At 45.2% G+C, this 18,566-nt stretch overlaps 1 protein-coding gene across 2 annotated transcripts in view; it reads right to left on the bottom strand.

The window, feature by feature from the left end:
* The window catches only part of FAM135B (family with sequence similarity 135 member B), a 392,360-nt gene that overhangs the window by 273,139 nt on the left and 100,655 nt on the right, over positions 1-18,566 (bottom strand). The window contains exon 1 of one of the 2 annotated variants that reach the window (XM_006016449.1): positions 17,519-17,830. The exons of the other annotated variant lie outside the window; for it this stretch is intronic. The gene's annotated coding sequence lies outside the window, so the exon portion shown is untranslated. Of the gene's footprint in view, positions 1-17,518; positions 17,831-18,566 lie in introns of those variants that run through there. 2 annotated transcript variants of the gene reach the window in all.

The following is an 18,566-nucleotide window of genomic DNA, read 5'->3' as shown; positions in this document are numbered from 1 at the left end:
GATGCGCTGGGGGGGGGGGGGGGGGGGGGGTCTTTAATTACCAAGCTGCGCTAATTAAAAGCATCCAGAGCATCAAGCTGAAAAATGGCAGTGGGGCACTTTGAACTAAAGCTCATCGAACCAGCTTTAGTTCAAAGTGCCCCACCTCATTTTTCAGCCCCGAGACACTGATGCACATGATGCTGGTGGCTGCTGGAGTGCATTAATTAAATCAGGTCTGCTCTAATGCACTGCATTTACAGCATGTCGGAGCATCCTCGCTGCACCTCTATAGGAGCCCGCCGTGACTTCAAGCACTTTCTGTAAAGTGCTTCAAGTTACAATGTGATCAACAGCTTCTGTAAGTGCCCCCAGTGACCAGAGCCAAGTACACTTTTCTAAGCAAGGCCTCACCTCTGATCAGTACAAAGGCATGATAACATTGTTTCCCTGGGGCTGGGCAGATTCCCTGGTGGGGGGAAAATTTCACACTTTTGAAATTGTTTTTCTTCCCAATAAGTATGGGGGGGGCGGGAATAGATGAATTCTGGCTTTAAAGTTTGAGGTGAACAGAAACAATTTATTTCAATAAATCAAAATGTTTCATAGGGATTTAGCCTTTTATATTGTTCTATTTGATGCTATCGTTTTCCTCCTCTTTGCAATTTCTAATACAATTTGTAATAAAAAATAAAATTCAGCAGGAAAAGTCATTTCAAAACTAATAAAAATTGTCACGTTCCGATTTACCATAGAAATAGTTCATTTCAATCCCCTCCCCACTGCAAAAGCAAAATGTCATTGAAATAAAACTTTTTTTCCATGGGAATGTGCCAATGTTGATGAATCACCGTTTTCTGACATTTTCTGACAACATTTCTGATTGCAATACTGAGAAGGGATCACTACAATTGGCGGGGGGAGGAATCCAAAGGGAGAAAGACCTCACTCCCCCAATCCCACACCCTGCACCTTTCCTGCAGCAAGTCCAACTCCAGGGTCAGCAGCAGAGATGGCAGCAAAGCAGCAGCGGTGCATAATGTATGAGCAGGAGCCAGAGGTTCACTGCTGCAGGGGTAGACTTCACCTCCTTTTTTGCCACCGAAAATCACTGCTTAAATGGCAACTCGATGCATGTCAGTGGCAAAAAAAAGGCTGCCTCCTCCCCTGCAGCAGCAACCCCCCAGCTGCTTTTCCTGCACTGTGCCCTACCACTGCCCAGGCCGCAGCACCAGCCAGTTCCACTTCTGGATCTAACTGTAATACAGCCAGTGGTTTCTTCTGAGCATCGGCAGTTCTGTAGACCCTAACCATGGCTATGAGTTATTCGATTATTCCTTTCATCGTATATTCCTTTGCAGTCGTCAACAAAGCATTCCCTTTTCCTTTATCTCCCTTTGCTAGGCTCCTGCAGCCTTGACTAAAGTAAATCATGTTGCTGTCTCCCATTGCGTACCCCCTTGTTCTTCAGCCGTCCTCCAGATGGTTGCTTAATATATTTAAGAGCATTTTTGATCTAGTACCAGATTGGCTGGAATTGGATAAAAAACGATTCATTGCATGCGACACACAACATTGAGGAAGATTAAAAGAAGCTGACTGTTCTGCAACTGGTTGTAGTATTACATGCTACAAGTGGAGGGAACAGAGATTCATTTCTGCAGAAATATTGGTTTTTCTGCTACTAGCACTCATTCCTGTGCCTCATCCTGCAACCTTCTTTTCAAGAGTAAGGGCCTGGACACATGACCAACTAATACTGGTATAACTTGCACTGGTTTTATGCACTGATATGAACCATACTGGTATACAGAGCAGACAGAGGACCAGCTCTCCTTGGGTAGCTACTATGGTAGATACAGGTATAGCCCCTCACTACTAGTAGCAGGGAACCAACAGCTTTCACAGGATAGAAATGCACACACGATGCCTGTACCAGTGTCGCATGTACTGGTGTAGTTTGATCCTTATTTTTCCTGGGGGTGACTCTATACTAGATTCTAACCGTTTTTCATTTGTGTATGGGTGTGCATCATATGTCCATAGGTACGGGTGCACATCATACATCCATTGTGCTAAGGTTGCTTATAGCAGAGTAAATATGCCACACACCCAAACCCTAAGATAGCCACTGAAGTGAATATGATTGCTCATGCAATAAAGCAGTTGTGCAGGACCAGACGCCATATATGGCATTATATGAAAAGGAAGCAACTGTTTAAATGAACTTCCCGACGTCCTAACCTAGGAACAAAAATAGTCTCATTTCAAATACCAATGACATGGGCTTCAAAAAAATGGCACCACTCTAGTACCATAATCTGCCTGAATCTATGCAGCAATCTAGCATCCTGCACACCGGATGACCGCTAGCATACTGTAATCCTTGAAAATTCAAGGAGCACCATTAATATTAGTAGTACTGGATATTTGAAAAAAATATAGGACTATATGATTTTCAGAAGGACTGGATATTTGAAAAATATAGAACTACATGATTTTCAGAAGTACTTATAGTTTTGTTGCACTTCATATTTTCAGTGTTCAACTTGCAACATTGTGGTGCCGAGCATCCAAAACTCTCACTGAATTCACCCGGGGTCAGAGATACTTGGCCTCCGTATATCCCAAACTGGGAAAACAGAAGCGCCCAAACCTGGCAGCCATCCGTGTGTGGCAGATGGAGCTGTTCAACCAACTGGAACGTCACTGAAGTCAGAGGGGCTCAGTCTGGGCACAGACTGCTCACACTGTAGGAGCTGGGCCTTGAGAGTTAAATCCGCTCACAAGGAAGTTTATGTATTATTTGCAGGTAAAATCCCATCCCTTTGGGAATCAGAGCCTTAGAAAGAAACCCAAAATCATCATAGCAAAAATGTGCTATTCACAACTTTAGAGCGCAGAGTCTCCAGAGAACACACACACACAAGTGGATACCAGAAATATGCCATGCAAAATCTCTATCTTAATGGCATGTGTGCAACTGTTACTAATACTAAGGAAAGCTATGTGGAGTACAGTATACACAGAGATCTCTCTATATTGGGAGAGCATGTCTCGTTTTGAATACACGCTGAACTCTGGCCAAAGCAAAATATATAACTTTTCTATGAAATATGGCGTGACTATCCAGAATGCAATTCTCTGTCAGTAATTGGGATAGGATTAAAATGCCACTCTCACAGTTCAGAAATTCAATTTAGCCACGTAAAAGACCTTGTCTATTCTATAGCTCTCCATGGGTAATGCGGCAGTCAACATTAGACTGTAAGTTAACTCAATAATTTGGTCACTAGATCACTGTGTTATGCCATGCCAGAACAAAAGGGAAATATTAAAAGACAAATGAGAGAACAAGTTGGTCACTAGATCAGTGGAAAGGCTGTTGTGCCATGCCAGAACAAAAGGGAAATATTAAAAGACAAATGATAGAGACCTACACTTGCCTCAAAATCTCCCTGAATATAAACTATACTCCTTCAGCAGGATGATTCACCGGCTCTAAGCATCCAAGACATCCTGCGGAAGAAGAGGCAGCAATGTCTGCAGCAGTCGGGAAACCAACCCTCAGATCCTGCCCCTGGCAATGATTCAGTGCTGGCCTTAGGCAGGTCACTCAGATTCCTTGCGTCTCCATTTTCCCTAGCGCAGTCTAGTGATCATTACATTTTCCTGCCTTTGTAAAACACTCCGAGATCCTTGGAGATGGATGCACCAGCTAGATAGCAGCACTGCCACAAGTCCCTAACACGATAGGATACTTTTGCCCCAGAAACAGAAATGAAGCTAGATTGCACATCTGTGAGCTACAGTCAGATGGCATCTCCCTCCTCCCTTGGGTCTAGGGCAGGTTGTCATCTCATCAGCCCCATCTCTGATAGAACATTTCATTCCTCCTCCTCAACGGCTTTGCTGTACTAGCCGATGCAGTTGTGGGAATGGAGCAGGGAGGTATTATGGACTGAAGAGGGTATTATAGCCCCATGGAGGCGGCTCTCTCCCCCCAACAATATGGTAGGGCAGGGTGGAGCAGGAGGGGAAGAGGACACCTTGCTGTCCCAGTGCAGACGCATCGTGCAGGTCACAATCTGAGACTGTTTTATTTACACGGAAGGTGTCCGTGTCCTGCGCCCTGTTGGCAATGCAACTCAGACATGGAAAGGAGATAACCACAGAGCCGCGTGTCACGAAAACGGCTCCACCTGTAAAGCCAACTCCTCGCAGTGCATCCAACGACCGGAGAATACCAAGCAATCGCAACCCAATCCACACCACTTGTTCAAGCAATGCCACTTCATTATTACTAGCGCACGGTAACTACATAGCTGCTTTCTCCCGTATCAGCTACGCAGACAGGGACAGGACCGCACTGCCCTGCAGACAGTCTGGACACTGAAACTGCAGACTTGACAAGCAGATGAAGAAGTCTAAGACAAAGCATTTAAATGACCACTAAAGAGACTGATAAGAAGAAGAAAAAACTCAATAGAAACTACTCAATAATAAAGATTCACCCAGTCTAAAGATACGTATTGAAATGAGCCTGTGCATGTCTTCGGGCTGTGAAGAATCACGTCTCTCTCCAGCTTTGCAGTCAGGATAAACTGGGATTCGATTGCCAACTGCAACATACAGTAGTTCCTATAAAATTACACACACACGCCCAAGGCATATGTCTCCGGTTTGACTTGATGTTTATCTTGACAGGAAAATCAGCTAGACCATGCCAGCTTGTTGTTTTGTGTTGTTCTGGAAGTCGCATCTTCAACAGAATCGGAAAGAGAGTTATCTGAACACAGAAAGCAAGCCAGCCTCCAGAGAGTCTAGCAGCAAAATGCAAGACGTGGTCTCCGAGAGCCTGGTCTATGCAGCACATACTTCTGCATTTGCTCCTTCCATGCTATGAAAGCGGTCCTCTCTGAACCCTCATGGGGGGAAAAAAAAGTGCAAGAATATAAAACCTACCTTCTGCATGTCTCCATCAGAGAGTAAACTGTTTTATTACCGACTAGCTGCATTTTTTCAAAATGCTTTTTTTGTCACTGCAGAAGCCACCTTGACATACTATTTGTCTTGTATAGTCCAGTCCTGAAGGACCCTCCCCTTGTGACAACCCAAAAAAATTCAAGCCCAACATTGGGAGAAAGCAAATAAACACAACTGAGCTTATTTCCTTGGAAATCACTGAGAGCTATTTGGTGCTTCATTCAGATACAGAAAAAAATATTTCCCTTGAAGCTTAAATAGTTTATTAAAAAAAATGCATTGATATAAAGTCTCTCTCCATAATGATCAGAGCACGCCACAAACACAGGGCTACCCCTTCAGTCACAATACTGCTCCTTTTGAATTCATTTTAAATAGGCAGATGATTAAGGGACTTGGACTACTGACAGGGCTGGGAGCACAGGGTATTAAAATTGCTCATCGCTTCCCATTATACGGCTCCTTTTTCAGTTGCTTAATCTTTGCTAATTTTAATAATTTTGGCAGAAATTTACATGCAACATTTTTGCCTGGGGGTAATTTCTTTTTTTTTCCTTTTTATTCTTATTCTTATTATTTATTTATTTATTTATTTTTTTATCATTTCACTGCCAAAAGAGTTCAACCATTTCCAGCTACAGAAAACCATACTGCCATGCAATATTACAAAAAAAAAAAAATAAAAGCCACTTCTGAAAACCTTTTCTTTGAGGAGCGTGAGTACCCTTCATGCTTTGAAAAACAACATGAGATTTGGCAGGAGATGGCCTATGGTTATGGATGCGTCTTGCGTCATCCCCATGACAAGCCACACACATTTGGCTAATTTGGAAACCTTAGAACAATCCTTGCTGGCTGAAGCTCAGCAGACATTCAGTGTAGTCCTGAGCCAACAATATTGCTTAATGTGGGCCCAAGCACATGGGAAATGGGTTTGTGGCAGTGAGAGGGGTGCAGGTAGGGGGATGGTGGAAAACTGGGACTGGCAATAAAAAGTCCTGATGAATGGAGAATATGCCAGAGAGAAAAGAAGTCGAGACGGTATTTTTCATCAACTTCAATATGGATCAGGAGCCTATCAATAATTAGAGTCTATTTTATACACCTCTGAACTACAGCCAGCTCAGGGATGCAACATGGCAGCTATTTTAACAGAGCCTATCAGAGGAAATTTTACAAGATAGATCCCACTGAAACCAAGATGGATTTTGGCTTGCTAAATACTATTTTGCTAGACTCTGGATTAATTATTATTTGACATTATTTCTTGCAGTAGAAGGCAGAGTCCCTAGCTTGTGATTATGATCCAAATGGACTAAATGTCATTTGCTCTCATCTAAAAGAGCACAGCCCTTGCATTGTGTGCAGGAAGACAGCCTAGGACTGGAGAGTAAGAGCCAGTTAGGTTAATGCCAACACAAAAGCCCTTTTCTGAAATCAGTCATCATTTGTTTCCACTGGGTCAAAATTTCAAAGGCCACCCTTCACGCTTTGTGAACCAGAGGCCTCTCAGGTAAGGTGAGAGGAGCCATAGCCATCCTTCGGCCGACTGTAAGGGACAACCAAGCAGCATCTCCTTGTAGACAGTGCACCTGTCAGGCATCAAATGGGACAGATCTAATCTAATTGTGCAGCATTAATCAAGCCAGGAGAGAGCACACACTCATCATCCTACACTTATCTGCCCAGAGGAAACTATTCATGCTCAGAGAGCCCATCTTAGCAGGCCTCTCTGCCTTCGTTCCACTTCTCAATGCTATATCTCTACACTTATTTTCCTATCCCAGCATGCTCCAAGCACTGTACACCTCTAAGAAGCTTTCCGATGGCTTCGTGCCTGCCTCTCCGGTGTCACTGCTTGCCCTCCTCTTCAAGGCTTTCCACAGCAATGCTCTCCCTGCCTCCGTATAGTCCCTGTGTGCTCCCCCCTTGCTGTCCCTGTTGGCACTGGCTTCGCATGCAGCAGCATCTCTTATGGGACAACCCTGCTCTGCATTACATCAGTGAAAGGATTTGGGCTTTTTTATTCTTTTCAACATAGCAGAGAGAGGGAAGGAGATGCACTCTACTTCAGTGGGTCCAGTTCTCCCCTTACATGGCTGTTAGCACCCCGCTGAGAGGTAACTGTGGCAGGAAAATCAAGCCCTGTGCCTTCCCTGCCATGGGTCCAACGCTGAACTCCGCGACTTCAGTGTATAAAGCAGCGATTCTTAAAAAAATAAATTGGGTGGTCACAGCAGCCTGGGGTGCTGAGAGATCCTTTTAAGGATGCCATAGGATGCTGCACAATACTAGTACAGTCAGGTATGCAAACACCTGCACACGATTCACAAGATCAAATCAGAAATTTTAAATAGCTATTCAAAGTGCCAAAAAAACACTCTGACCTGGTGCGGACTTTTCAAGTTCTTTGCAACAGAAGAGTAGCTCTTATTTTTCCACAGTTAAGGACTGGGTAAAAGCTCAGAACTGAGGGGTGCCTTGAGTCTAAAAAGACCATTGCTCAGGCCCCCCATATTCACACTTTTCTGGATTGGTTAGCACTACAGTAGTCAAAAAGGCAGACTGTTTGGAGGGATGAATGGGTGTGCGCAGAGGAATAGATTCCAGGCTACACAAAGTCAGGGCCCTCCTTCAGTCCAGAGCCGTTTGCAATTAGCCTGGCACTGGAGAATGGGACACAACCCTGGACATGCAGACATGTACAGATAGAGCTCTGTGCTCCTCACCAGCTCCTGACATTTCCAAGTACAGTTTGCACGGCTTAGTAGAGCCCGATCCTATAAACAGGCTCTCAACATATGGAGGATCTTTGTCTCACCACCTCCCGAATAGCAGAGACAGACTAGCCCCAGGTCTGGATGTAGCTAGGTAGCCCTCCTCACAGAGTCACCAGCACCTTCACCCCCTTTTCCTGCTAGATACTTTCATAAGGGTCAAGGCTTTGCAAAAGTTTGGTCTCAGAATTCATCCCATTGCAATCAGCCATTTTTGTCTCATATCTACCCTTTCAGTTTTCCACCCTGTTCCCTCTGCCAGGAATATTCCCTGTGCTGAGCACCCTCACACTCCTCCCCCAGATTCCTTCCTGCTTGGCAAAGCCCTCCCTACCCTGATGTATTTGCTGGGACTGCAGCGAACTCTCATGCTGGTGTTTTCCAGACACCAAAACTTTCCATGGACGGCTAGCTCATGTACTTCTGGAGCATTCATCACCTTTGTAGTTCAATAGGTCTTAGCTGTTCTAGGCCAGGCCCTTGCTTTTTTTTTTTTTTTTTTTAAACAAAAGTATGTTTACAGAGTTGTGTATGCATTAAATCCTTCTCCCCTGGATAAAGCTAGAAGCCCCTCACTGGGAGCATCACTTCAACCATATGCCACGTCAACCTATAAACGAGAGGTTTTCATCCTTTTTGAAACCCCCAGCCACCAAGCAAGAGGGGAGGGGTGGCGTGCAGACGGACACTGAGTTTGTGTGTGTGTGTGTGTGTGGGGGGGGGGGGGGGTATGCGGTCAAATGCAGACCAGCAGTGGCCGCCATGTGCAACCTTCCCCCGCCACCTGCATCCGGCCGAGCAGGTGGCACCTTCATGGCAGGGTGGGATAGTGTGGAGGCACTCCCTCCCTGCCCGCCCACCCACTAAGGCCTTCCCAACTACCCCTAGGGGTACGTATATCCCCGGTTGACAACCCCTGCTGTAAACCACCAGCTTCTGGCCTACAGGGCTAGGGGTAGACATTACGCATAAACCAGTATGAGATCGGAAACTGGTTCAGATCAGTAACACAACAGAAGATCAGGACGCAAACTGCTTTCTAAACTGATTTAAGATAAACCTGGCTGGATGCAGTATCGGACTTCACTGATTTAAGTTAATTGAATGTCTGTCCCAGATCCCCCCCAGATTCGAGTTAACTCCATCCCCCAGCATCCCAGGATGTTTTGCACCTCCCCTGCAAACATCCCCCACCCCACCGCCCCTCACACGGTGGGCAGGCTAGCCTTGGCCCAACCTGTCTGCTCCGGCTGAGCGGGGAAGTGTACCCAGCGCCCGCCGGCTGCTGGCCTGGGCCACTGCAGGCAAGTGACTGCATTTCCAGATTCAAAAGTGAATATCTGTTCACTTGCTAATTGGTTCCATCTGCACAGTTTAAATTAACCTGCAAAGACTGAATCAATTCAGCCTCGGGCTTTTTGACTGCCAGTACTTAACCCAGAAAGAGTCAGGTAGTAGATCTGTGTGGTTATGGACCTACCAGATTATGATTTTGCTTCTCAGCTGGATCATTCTCATCATGTGTTGTGAGGACAGTCGAGTAGCACTGCCCCGAGAGGCACTGCGATTCTCAGAGCTGCCCTGTGACCGCTGTTTATCTGCTATTCAGACTTTGTATACCAGCCTTCTTGAAAGTAAGTCCATGCATCCTCACATGACTGCATGCTGCGGCTGACTCAGTGGGCACTGAAGACGGTAAGAGAAGTCACCTTTTTCCCCTGCCAAGTCCAGCACATTTTCAACTGAGCACATGCTGCTGTAGGTGGGAGGGTTATACAGCTGTATATTTTTAGTTCCTCTAGCAGCAACTATTTCTGCATTCTGAATTGCGATGCTGATTTATCCCACCTTCTGTCTCTCATTTAAGGTGTTATTATTAGCTGAGCAGAGACAATGCATTCAGCAATGCAAGTTTATTAAAGTGCTAATGTCACTTGCTACCAACGCAAGTCACCTACGGTGAAACAATGCTTGGCTACGGTAGTATTGGCAAAAAAGCAGCAGGAGCCATGCTGCTAATTTCTCAGTAGTTGGCTCCAAAGATCTCTTATTCCTTCCATAAACAGAAAAAATACTTCCAACTTATCAAAGCATTCTGGGTTCTTGTTCCCTGGCCCCCACTGCAGAGTAGAGCTAAAGATTTTTTTTCAGCAAAGTCATTTTTAATTACTGTACTCCCTTTTTCCCCCTCTGATAGTTGCATTAGTAATAGTTGGTCATGCACAAGCAAAAATAGCCTAACTAAAGTCACTTCACACCATCTCTCTGACCTGTAGACCCTGCCGACTCATCTCTCCGCACAAAGTTAAGAGGTCACTCTGGCCACCACACTGCACCAGCTGCCGGGTGAACTTGCCACCCAACTCTTGTAGGCTGGTTCCCCTGTCCACTGCAGCCTATGGAAGCTTTTCCATTGACTGAATGGATTTTGGACAGAGCTTCCCTAGTCCTCCCCCTATAAACAGAGTCACTTTCCAAACTATTTTTGCTCCTTAATTGCGCCTTTTCCCCTAAATCTTTAGCAATACTCAACTCAATCCTGTCAGTGGCAAGCACCCTATTAATTGTAGCAGTGCAAGGTCATGCCCATTGTGCATGAAGGCAAGTATGAGACCTGACACATTGTCACTTTATTTTCTGTAGCTTCTGTCCAGCAAAACTGCACCCTTACACTGAGTTTTGCTTAAACACAGCTGCAAAGGGGAAGAGAACTGAAGAGAAAACAATGCTGAGATAGAGACAAAAGGGATGTTTTGCAACTGAGATGGTGAGACAAAGGAAATAAATGTGACTATTTTTTCTTGATGCAAAATACATTTACACAATACAATACAGACCATAAACTTCTGTGACAACTCCTGCTGACAGGGAGCACAAACGTCTGTGCAGCTCAATCGACCCCCATGGCCCTAACCAAGTCAGTCGGATGAGGAAGATCTGAGTCCATTTGACTTCGTAATTGTGGTTCCCTTCCCGCGATGAAGGAAGGACGTGATTTGTACAGGTGTAATCTCCAGGTGGTACGTGTAACATCTCCTGCTCCATGCTCAGCCCATAAAGGAAGCGAGCCTTTTATGGCTATCATTTAAGAAATCCAGCTCTTCAGCTCAAGCATCTTTGGAAGCATGAGATTCAACCCCTGAGCTTGCCGAAATCATTGCCATAATGCAGGCCCATCAAAACCATCCTTACTTTGGGGGCTTGGAGAGGCCCTAGCCTCCACACACATTTGGTCTCTCTAATGCTACTGGCTCTGAGATTTTCCTTAACATTCGACTCTTAGTATAAAAGGACCAACTAGGGGAACACACTACAGCCCAAGACTGAATTGCTTTCTAACACGTCTCCACAGCATTGTCAGATAGTATACAAGGCCCTTTGGACTTCCCCAGTCCCTGACTTTCCTCCATGTGGGAATCAACCCCACAAGACAACCGTGTACCGTTCTGCAGAGGAGTGCATATAAAGAGGAAAGCTGATGACGCCCCACCCTATTCCAGTGGGCATGACCAGACTCACTTCATCTTCCTGCCTATGTATTTGTCACTGTTATCAGAGAGAATTCATCGAGACAATATACCTTTAAAATGTCTCCCCTCCTCCAGTATCACTGCCCTGGCCCATTTAGCTAAAGAAAACAAGTACGCCCAAATGAGCCCAGCATGGCATTCAGGGAACGCAAGCTTAATATCCAAAATGGGATTAATCATATGATTTTCACATAGCCATTTGTGAGGAATTAAATGCTTCCTGAACTTAATGAATTGTGCTACCAGCTTAATTCCTGCATTCATGCAAGGGGTTGCACCAGACAACCCTTGAGGGACATGCCAACCCTACGATTCTATGATCACTTTTATCGGGACCCAATTCCAGACCATGAAGGCCAGAATAAAATTAATCCTATGACATCGTCCTTGTATCCCATTTCATACATATTACAGTATATACCGGGATAGACTCTACAACCCTCAGTCTGTAGCTAGGGATCCTAGCTCCCTGCAATAAACTAAAACAGCCTCTACTCAAAGAGCATGCCATCTTAGCATATGACGAGAGGTGACAGAAGGATATAAACAAAATGCAGAGGAAGACAAGGTAATAGTGTCGAAGAATAAAGCAGCAGCAAATTCCAGTATGTTAGCTCTGGCTCTTTACAAAACAGCTCTTGGAAGGAAGCTTGATTTTCCTATCATTCACACTTTGCAAATACACATTTATGACAGTCCGTGACAATATATTGACACGGACTCAGAAGAGTGTTGTGCTTGATGCATCGCACCCGATAAATATGCAGCTCCTTCTATGCAGCAGCAAAGTAGAGCAACCTGTTTCTTGCTGTATACATAACAGTCAGTGAAAGCTGCAGGTTAAGCAGCAAGAACGCGCTTAAAACAATCTAGCAAAAGCTAGCCTTTCCCAAGTCATGCATGCGCGGTTTCAATGGAAAGATCACACAGGAGTTCAGTGAGGCAACAAGATGAACAATGTAATAGTTTTAGTATGCAACGGACTGAGAGAATGCAGGGAACACTTTGTCCCTCCCAAGATCAAGCTAGAGAAGAACTTCACATCTCCATTTCATTGCATGCAACAACTTCTTGGAAATCTCATGGGCACAGTAGGAATAGAGCTATGTTCCTCGAGTAACAGAAGCAGAGATCCCTACCACTTCAGATAAGGAGGCTTTGTTAACCCTTAGCTGCGTCATACAGATGAGCATTATAGGGCCATTGTACACATACATAATAGCCAGTCCACTGCAACGTCTGTCATCAGTAACTAATAAAAATAATATGTACTTATTTGTGTCTTTGTTGACAGCGAACATATTAAGAAGTATTGATGCAAGAATTACAAGAACAAACCCCACTACTGTCCAAAAGCCCAGCTGAGGCACACCCTACCATCCTAAACCTACGATCCTAAGGTTGCAGGGATTAGTCAGCTCAATCAGATGCCATACATAGAAAACCAACAAAAAAACCCAAACCCCTGGCTTGTGCATTTGTATATCTAGTGCCTGTCATCTGCAGCAAGTCTTGACTGCTTTACCAGTTATCAGGCTCGGTGTGTTTTTAATGAACAAGGCTGCTGCTGCAGATCTCAACAGAAGAGAGATTGTACTCTATGTATACAGAAAGCAATCAGTTCAGGACTGAACCCCGGGCGCCTCTGGAATGGGAGAGCAGTAGGCAGGTGGAAGATGCACCTCCTGAGAAGGAAGTGCACAAGAGAAGACTTTTGTAAGTGGCTTCACTGTGGAAGGGATGTGATAGCAGAGTGACTAAAGCATCTCAGCACTGCTTCACAGGTGTGACCATAAGCCCTGCTCCACACACGGGCTGAAAGCTAAATGGATACCTGGAAAAACAGATTCGGGAGTCAGTGATGCAGGGACACGATACAACGTGCTGCTGGCTAAAGCAGCTGGCATCACATTTAGCCTGATGAGCCACTAAGTTCAGCCAGTATTTAGCCATGACCATGTAACCTTTGTGGTGAAACTCAGTTTAAAAAAAAAAGAAAAAAAAAGATGACTCCAACCCTAACTTGAGCTAATCAACATCAGCAGCATGGCCCAAAGAAAGGAACAGGATTGCCCTCCTTCCACTTCTTTAGGAAGCATAGCCTGCTGCAGTCAGACAGCAGAGAAGTAAAACTGCTGAATAATAGAGTCACTAACATTGCAGGCACTAATGATAGGATAAGAGAGAGAATAAAATTATATCCTTTGGATTTATGTTTGGAAGAAGCCAACCTGTGACTCACTCACTGGGCTGGTTGAGAATCAGACATGTCACTGAGCTGATGGAGTTGACCTTCTGCGCCAGGGCTCAAATCAGCCTAGCAACTGCAACCACCCTTCGAGTAGCCCCAACGCATTACCTTCCTGGAGCAGCATCATAAAAGGTCTCTCTGGAAGGTGGGCCCTGCTTCTCCATGAAGAGTATATTGTGAAGTACCAGTGGGCAAGGCAGGGAGGGGAGGGTTGGGGCAGGGAGACCCCGTTCCAGTTAGACTGCAGGAAATACATGCGAAACAACAGATATAAAAGGTGGGTCGTTCACAGGCTGTATAGACCAGGGCAAGCATGGCAGTATATACAGAAAAAGAAAAGGGGTGAGTTCTGGCCATGAAGCATAGGTCCAGATCCAAATTCACCTAGCGCTGGGAGAAGGGGTTTTGTTTTTAGCTGCAAATGGGTTGGAGCCACTGGGGCAAAACTGAGGACTCTACACAGCTAGAAGTGTGAGCAGCTACATCCCTCAAAACCCGTCCAAGATGGTCACTAGAGGAAGACAGGTCAGTGTTGCACTACCACGAGTCATACTTCAATAAAGAATACGTGGTTGGATCTCCGATCTCGTGGGGAGCAACCGTCCCTTAGCGGGAAGACAGAATGCAGGGGCAAGGGGCTGTTGATCTCCCGAGTGCTGAGCGTTTGAAGCTCCCATCGCTTCCCAAGGCACTGCCGTAGTGCTCAGCATCTGCCAAGATCTTCCGTAAGATCACTTCTTGCAAGCTTCCTCCCCGACTAATTGCAACGTTTTATTAAGATGTCAACTGTTACCTAATTGAAGGATATAGTGAAGGAACTATAACTTTAATGCTATTGTGAGAAGAGAAAGAAAACACACAGGGCTATTCTATTGAGTTAAAAAACAACCACAAAGCCTCTCAGTAAAGTGAAGATGAATTTTCAAAATCTAAATCAATATGATACAGTGTTTGCCGTCAACAAAGCTTCATTTGTCCATGCTGGTTGCACAGCGAGCTCAGGAAGACTGCAGCTTCACCTATGCTGATAAGAGCTGAGCTGCAGTGTCCTGAACTCTAGGTTCAACCTGTTGGCAAGTGTAGACTTTGAAATGGCCAACTAATACCATGCAAGCTTCATTTTTTTTTTTTTTAAGCACAGTGAGACATAGAGGGTGACCAGTAAAAGTAAGCAGCTGCATTCTTAAAAGATATTTCATAGCTTCAGGTACAAAACTAGTGTTTTTGTTTATAGATTTCATAGATGAAATCTATTGTTTCCTCTACTTCCACTGTCCAATACTAAATAGACAGCAAGAGAAAAACCATCGACTGTAGCGCAAAGTGAAAGAGATTGTGATCTTTCAAATTAATTTGAAATGACAATATAATAAAGCCATTGGATGAAATGAGGTGGGGGGGGGCACTTCCGAAGCTTTAGTTCTGTGTGCGGGGGACATGGTTGTTGGCTAAGAAGGTCAGAATTGCCATTGAGTGGGTCAGACCATGGGTCCATCTTGCCCAGTATCGTGTATCACATAATGGCAGAGAGTGGGCACTGTAAGGGAGAACAAACTGGGTACAGCCAGGGTTTGGGGTTTTTTTCCCCACTCTTCCTCTCTTACTTGCAGCCTCCAACATTTCAGGTCTAGGAAGTTCTGATTCAGACACTGCCCTGCTAACTCCCATGCTCAATAGCTACTGCTGCCCCTTGCCTTCAAGAATTTGTCCAAGCCCTTTTTGAACCTGGATGCAGACAGATGCTGGTGAAAGTTAGTGGCATTGATCATTCAAAATCAGTTATTTTACATGTGTGACAATCCCACGATGAACACCACCACTGGACAGCCTTTACATAAAGTGGCATCCCTCATTCTGCTAAACTATTTTATGAAACACACACTCATTTCCTGACTTTCCCAGAGCCATTTTAGGGGGCTTTTGCAACCCCGTCATAATCAAGCCAGCGAATATGTTGTATTAGCTTCTAGGCAATCATATGCCTCCAGCCAACAGCAAAGTAATAATTCACAATAATATTTGGGAGATGTTATGTGTGTGTAATCCCAAAGCCCCTTGACCTTTAATCATTTGTTTGTACTGATGAAAGCTTCTCTGCTCTATTTTTTTTCCAACGGTGCCCCTTGATTATGTGCTTAATATCCCTGCACCATGTACAAAATAGATTAAAATGCTGCGATTGACTTATCAGCGCTGATTATCAGCTTCAAATTCCTTTCACTGAATTGCCCTGCCCTGCCCTACCCTTCCCTACAAGATTTCCAAATTGTATATATTCCTCTAGCATTAAAGCAGGAAAAAGTGAACCTACCCAAAGTTATATTATGCACATGACCAGGATTGTGCAGTGTATATCTTTTGGGAAAACCTGGTCTTGTGGTGCATGGGCTTATGGGGAATCAAGACCAGAAAAGAGCCCCTTCCAATTCCCCTTTCACATTTGTAAAGGATCTTAATATAGGCCAGCCAACCTTGTCTGGGGAAGTTTTAGAGATTTTAGTAAAGAGAATACCAAACAGGGTCTTGGGAAATTGTTCCACTAATCTATGAATGCGGCGTTCATCTTCCTATGACATTTTTTAAACCTTTCCAGTCGACTTCTATACGAGGGATGCAGTTCTCTTCATTACTCTACTACTCTTCCATACGGAAGAGCTGTACAATACTGCCTGCAAATATGCTGTTTCCCTGTAGCTTGTACGAACAGTAAGTGTATTTCATTTCAGAGAAATAAGGGGCCTGATCCTGCGACATGTGCAGCACCTTCTGACGGGTGACAGCATCTTCCAGCTCCAGTGGACTGGGCCCAGGGCACTCATTTTGGGTCATCTTGCAACAGAAACAATTATGCCCATTAGCCTAGGGTACAACACCCAAAGTCAGCCGCATCCAGACTGCCTCCGCAAAGTAAACCCGACCAGAAACAGGGTTATCATTTTGACTTTGCACAGGGCGAGATTCAGCAGCGTCTGGAACCCTTTTTATTGAAATGCTGATTGCCATTACAGCAAGGTGCATTTCCAGCCATGCAGGCAACGATCACTGGGGGGAGGGAGGTTGAGGAAGGAGATAGCTGCTGCTGACGTCTCTGCTGCTGAGAAAAGATACTAGTTACGTTACGAGAGAAGGAGTTCTCTGCAGTGATTACATAGCGAACAGTTACCACTTGGCTTCAACTTACTTCTACCGGCTACACACACACACACACACACACACACAGCCTTTTACATAGACAACGTACAGCTCACTTAGTTTTAAATGATTCACATGCATATCCACCTTTGCATTTCTGATGCTCTTTACAGCCTTTAAATGAACCCACAATGTTTTTCCTAGACACCGAGAAAGTGAGTTTCCCTAATCTCTCAGCCGTTACTATCAGTCTAACCAGATTTTTTTTTTAAAGAATGCATAACTCTGTAAATATTTCTAAATGATAATTAAAGAGCCATTAAATGAACTGTAGCTGCTGTATGTATTGCTGTTCGAAAGCACAGACCAGTAGCCTTTCAGCTACAAATGACAAGGAGGTTTCCTCTCCAGACTGTGTACAAACCTCTATCTCCCTCCTGGATCGGATTAGAGATTTGTTTTCTCGAGTGGGCAGAAGGAAATGCACCGTTGTATGGATTTTCTTGATTTTTTTTTTTTTAAGGGTTACAAATGATGTCAGCCGTTGCTTCGTCGCTACTTTTCACTTTTATTTGGAAGTCCACAGCTCAAGTCATTCGTACTCTGATCACGTTGGGCTCCCCTGATCACCCCATTTCTAAGCAGTCTCGCTGGTCTATGGCAAGGATGTGTTATTTTGCTCCTGCCAGGGTGGGAGAGAGGGGCCAGATGGCAGAGATGGCCAGAAATACCTTGGGAAACATGCAGGGTTGAAATGTCATTAGAATGCCTTTGAAAGAAGAGAGCCAGCAAACTAGCAAAACACACATCTCCAAACTGCATCGATCAAGGGGAGAGTTTGCAAGCAGCGCGGCCGATCTTACCTGGGTCTTTCTGGGTCCCTCCGCAGTGCACCTCCGTCAACTTGCTGCCGCTCCTTCCCCCAGTAAGAAGTGAGGCTGTGGTGGCTGCTGGTCCGGTGGTGGTGGTGAGAGCAGGGACAGAAAAGCAGCTAGCTGATTGCAGTCCCCACGGCTGGGCTCTGGCTCCTGGCAGGGCTGCTGCTGCTGCTCCTGGTACTGATGATGCTAAGGAGGAGGAGAGTGAGTGAAGAGGAGGAGGATGCTGGTGGTGATGCTGTTGCTATGGTGACCGAAATCAGCAGCAGCACCGCTCAGTGCAACAGCTGCTCCAGCTCCCGATTCTTTCAGACACAGGCTGTGGCAGAGCTGGGAACAACAACAATAATAAATGTACCCTTCTCCCTCCTTTTTTCTCCACCGCTCACCTTCTCTGCTCTCCTCGTTATGATGCCGCTGCCACCACTTGCGTGGAGCGGGGCCCAGCACTCTGGCTCTGTGATCAGGTTAATGATTGCCATGCTTGAGCCAGCCCATGTTTCGGCAAGGCACTACGTGGATTAAAGCAACAGTGGCAGCAGCAGCAGGTGGGGACAGAGCAGAAGGGAGACTCAAAAAAAAAAGACCCAAGAGCAATGCATCTCCAGCAGCTTCCCAGAGAGACAGTGGTGAAGAGCATCAGGGAGAATTTCTCCAAGCCCTGATGATGCATTACGGAGGGGCCGACACAGCAGGGAACAAACGGGAGGGTTGAGGATGCCCAAAATATTTGTTCCCCAATGCAAAGCCTTTTCGACTTCAAGGGAGAAACCTCGGCTCCACTGAAGTCAGTGAAACTCTGCTATAGTCTTCAAGGCCAGGATTTCTCTTCTGGGGGGTTTCTGTGTCATTGTAATCAATTAAAAAACGGACCTGTCCTAAAAGAAGGGTCGTGCTTCAGTGCAAAAACAGACCAGTTTTTCCAAGTGGACGCGGCCAAAATAAGGAAGGCAATGGGACTGAAGACTGACTTTGCCAAAAAAAAGAATTCTTGCAGGCTCCTTATGAAAGAAATAACCACTTTCTTCCATAA

This window comes from Alligator sinensis, unplaced genomic scaffold (assembly GCF_000455745.1).
Source record: "Alligator sinensis unplaced genomic scaffold, ASM45574v1 scaffold721_1, whole genome shotgun sequence".
NCBI lineage: Eukaryota > Metazoa > Chordata > Crocodylia > Alligatoridae > Alligator > Alligator sinensis.
This window is presented reverse-complemented; position numbering and strand designations above follow the sequence as displayed.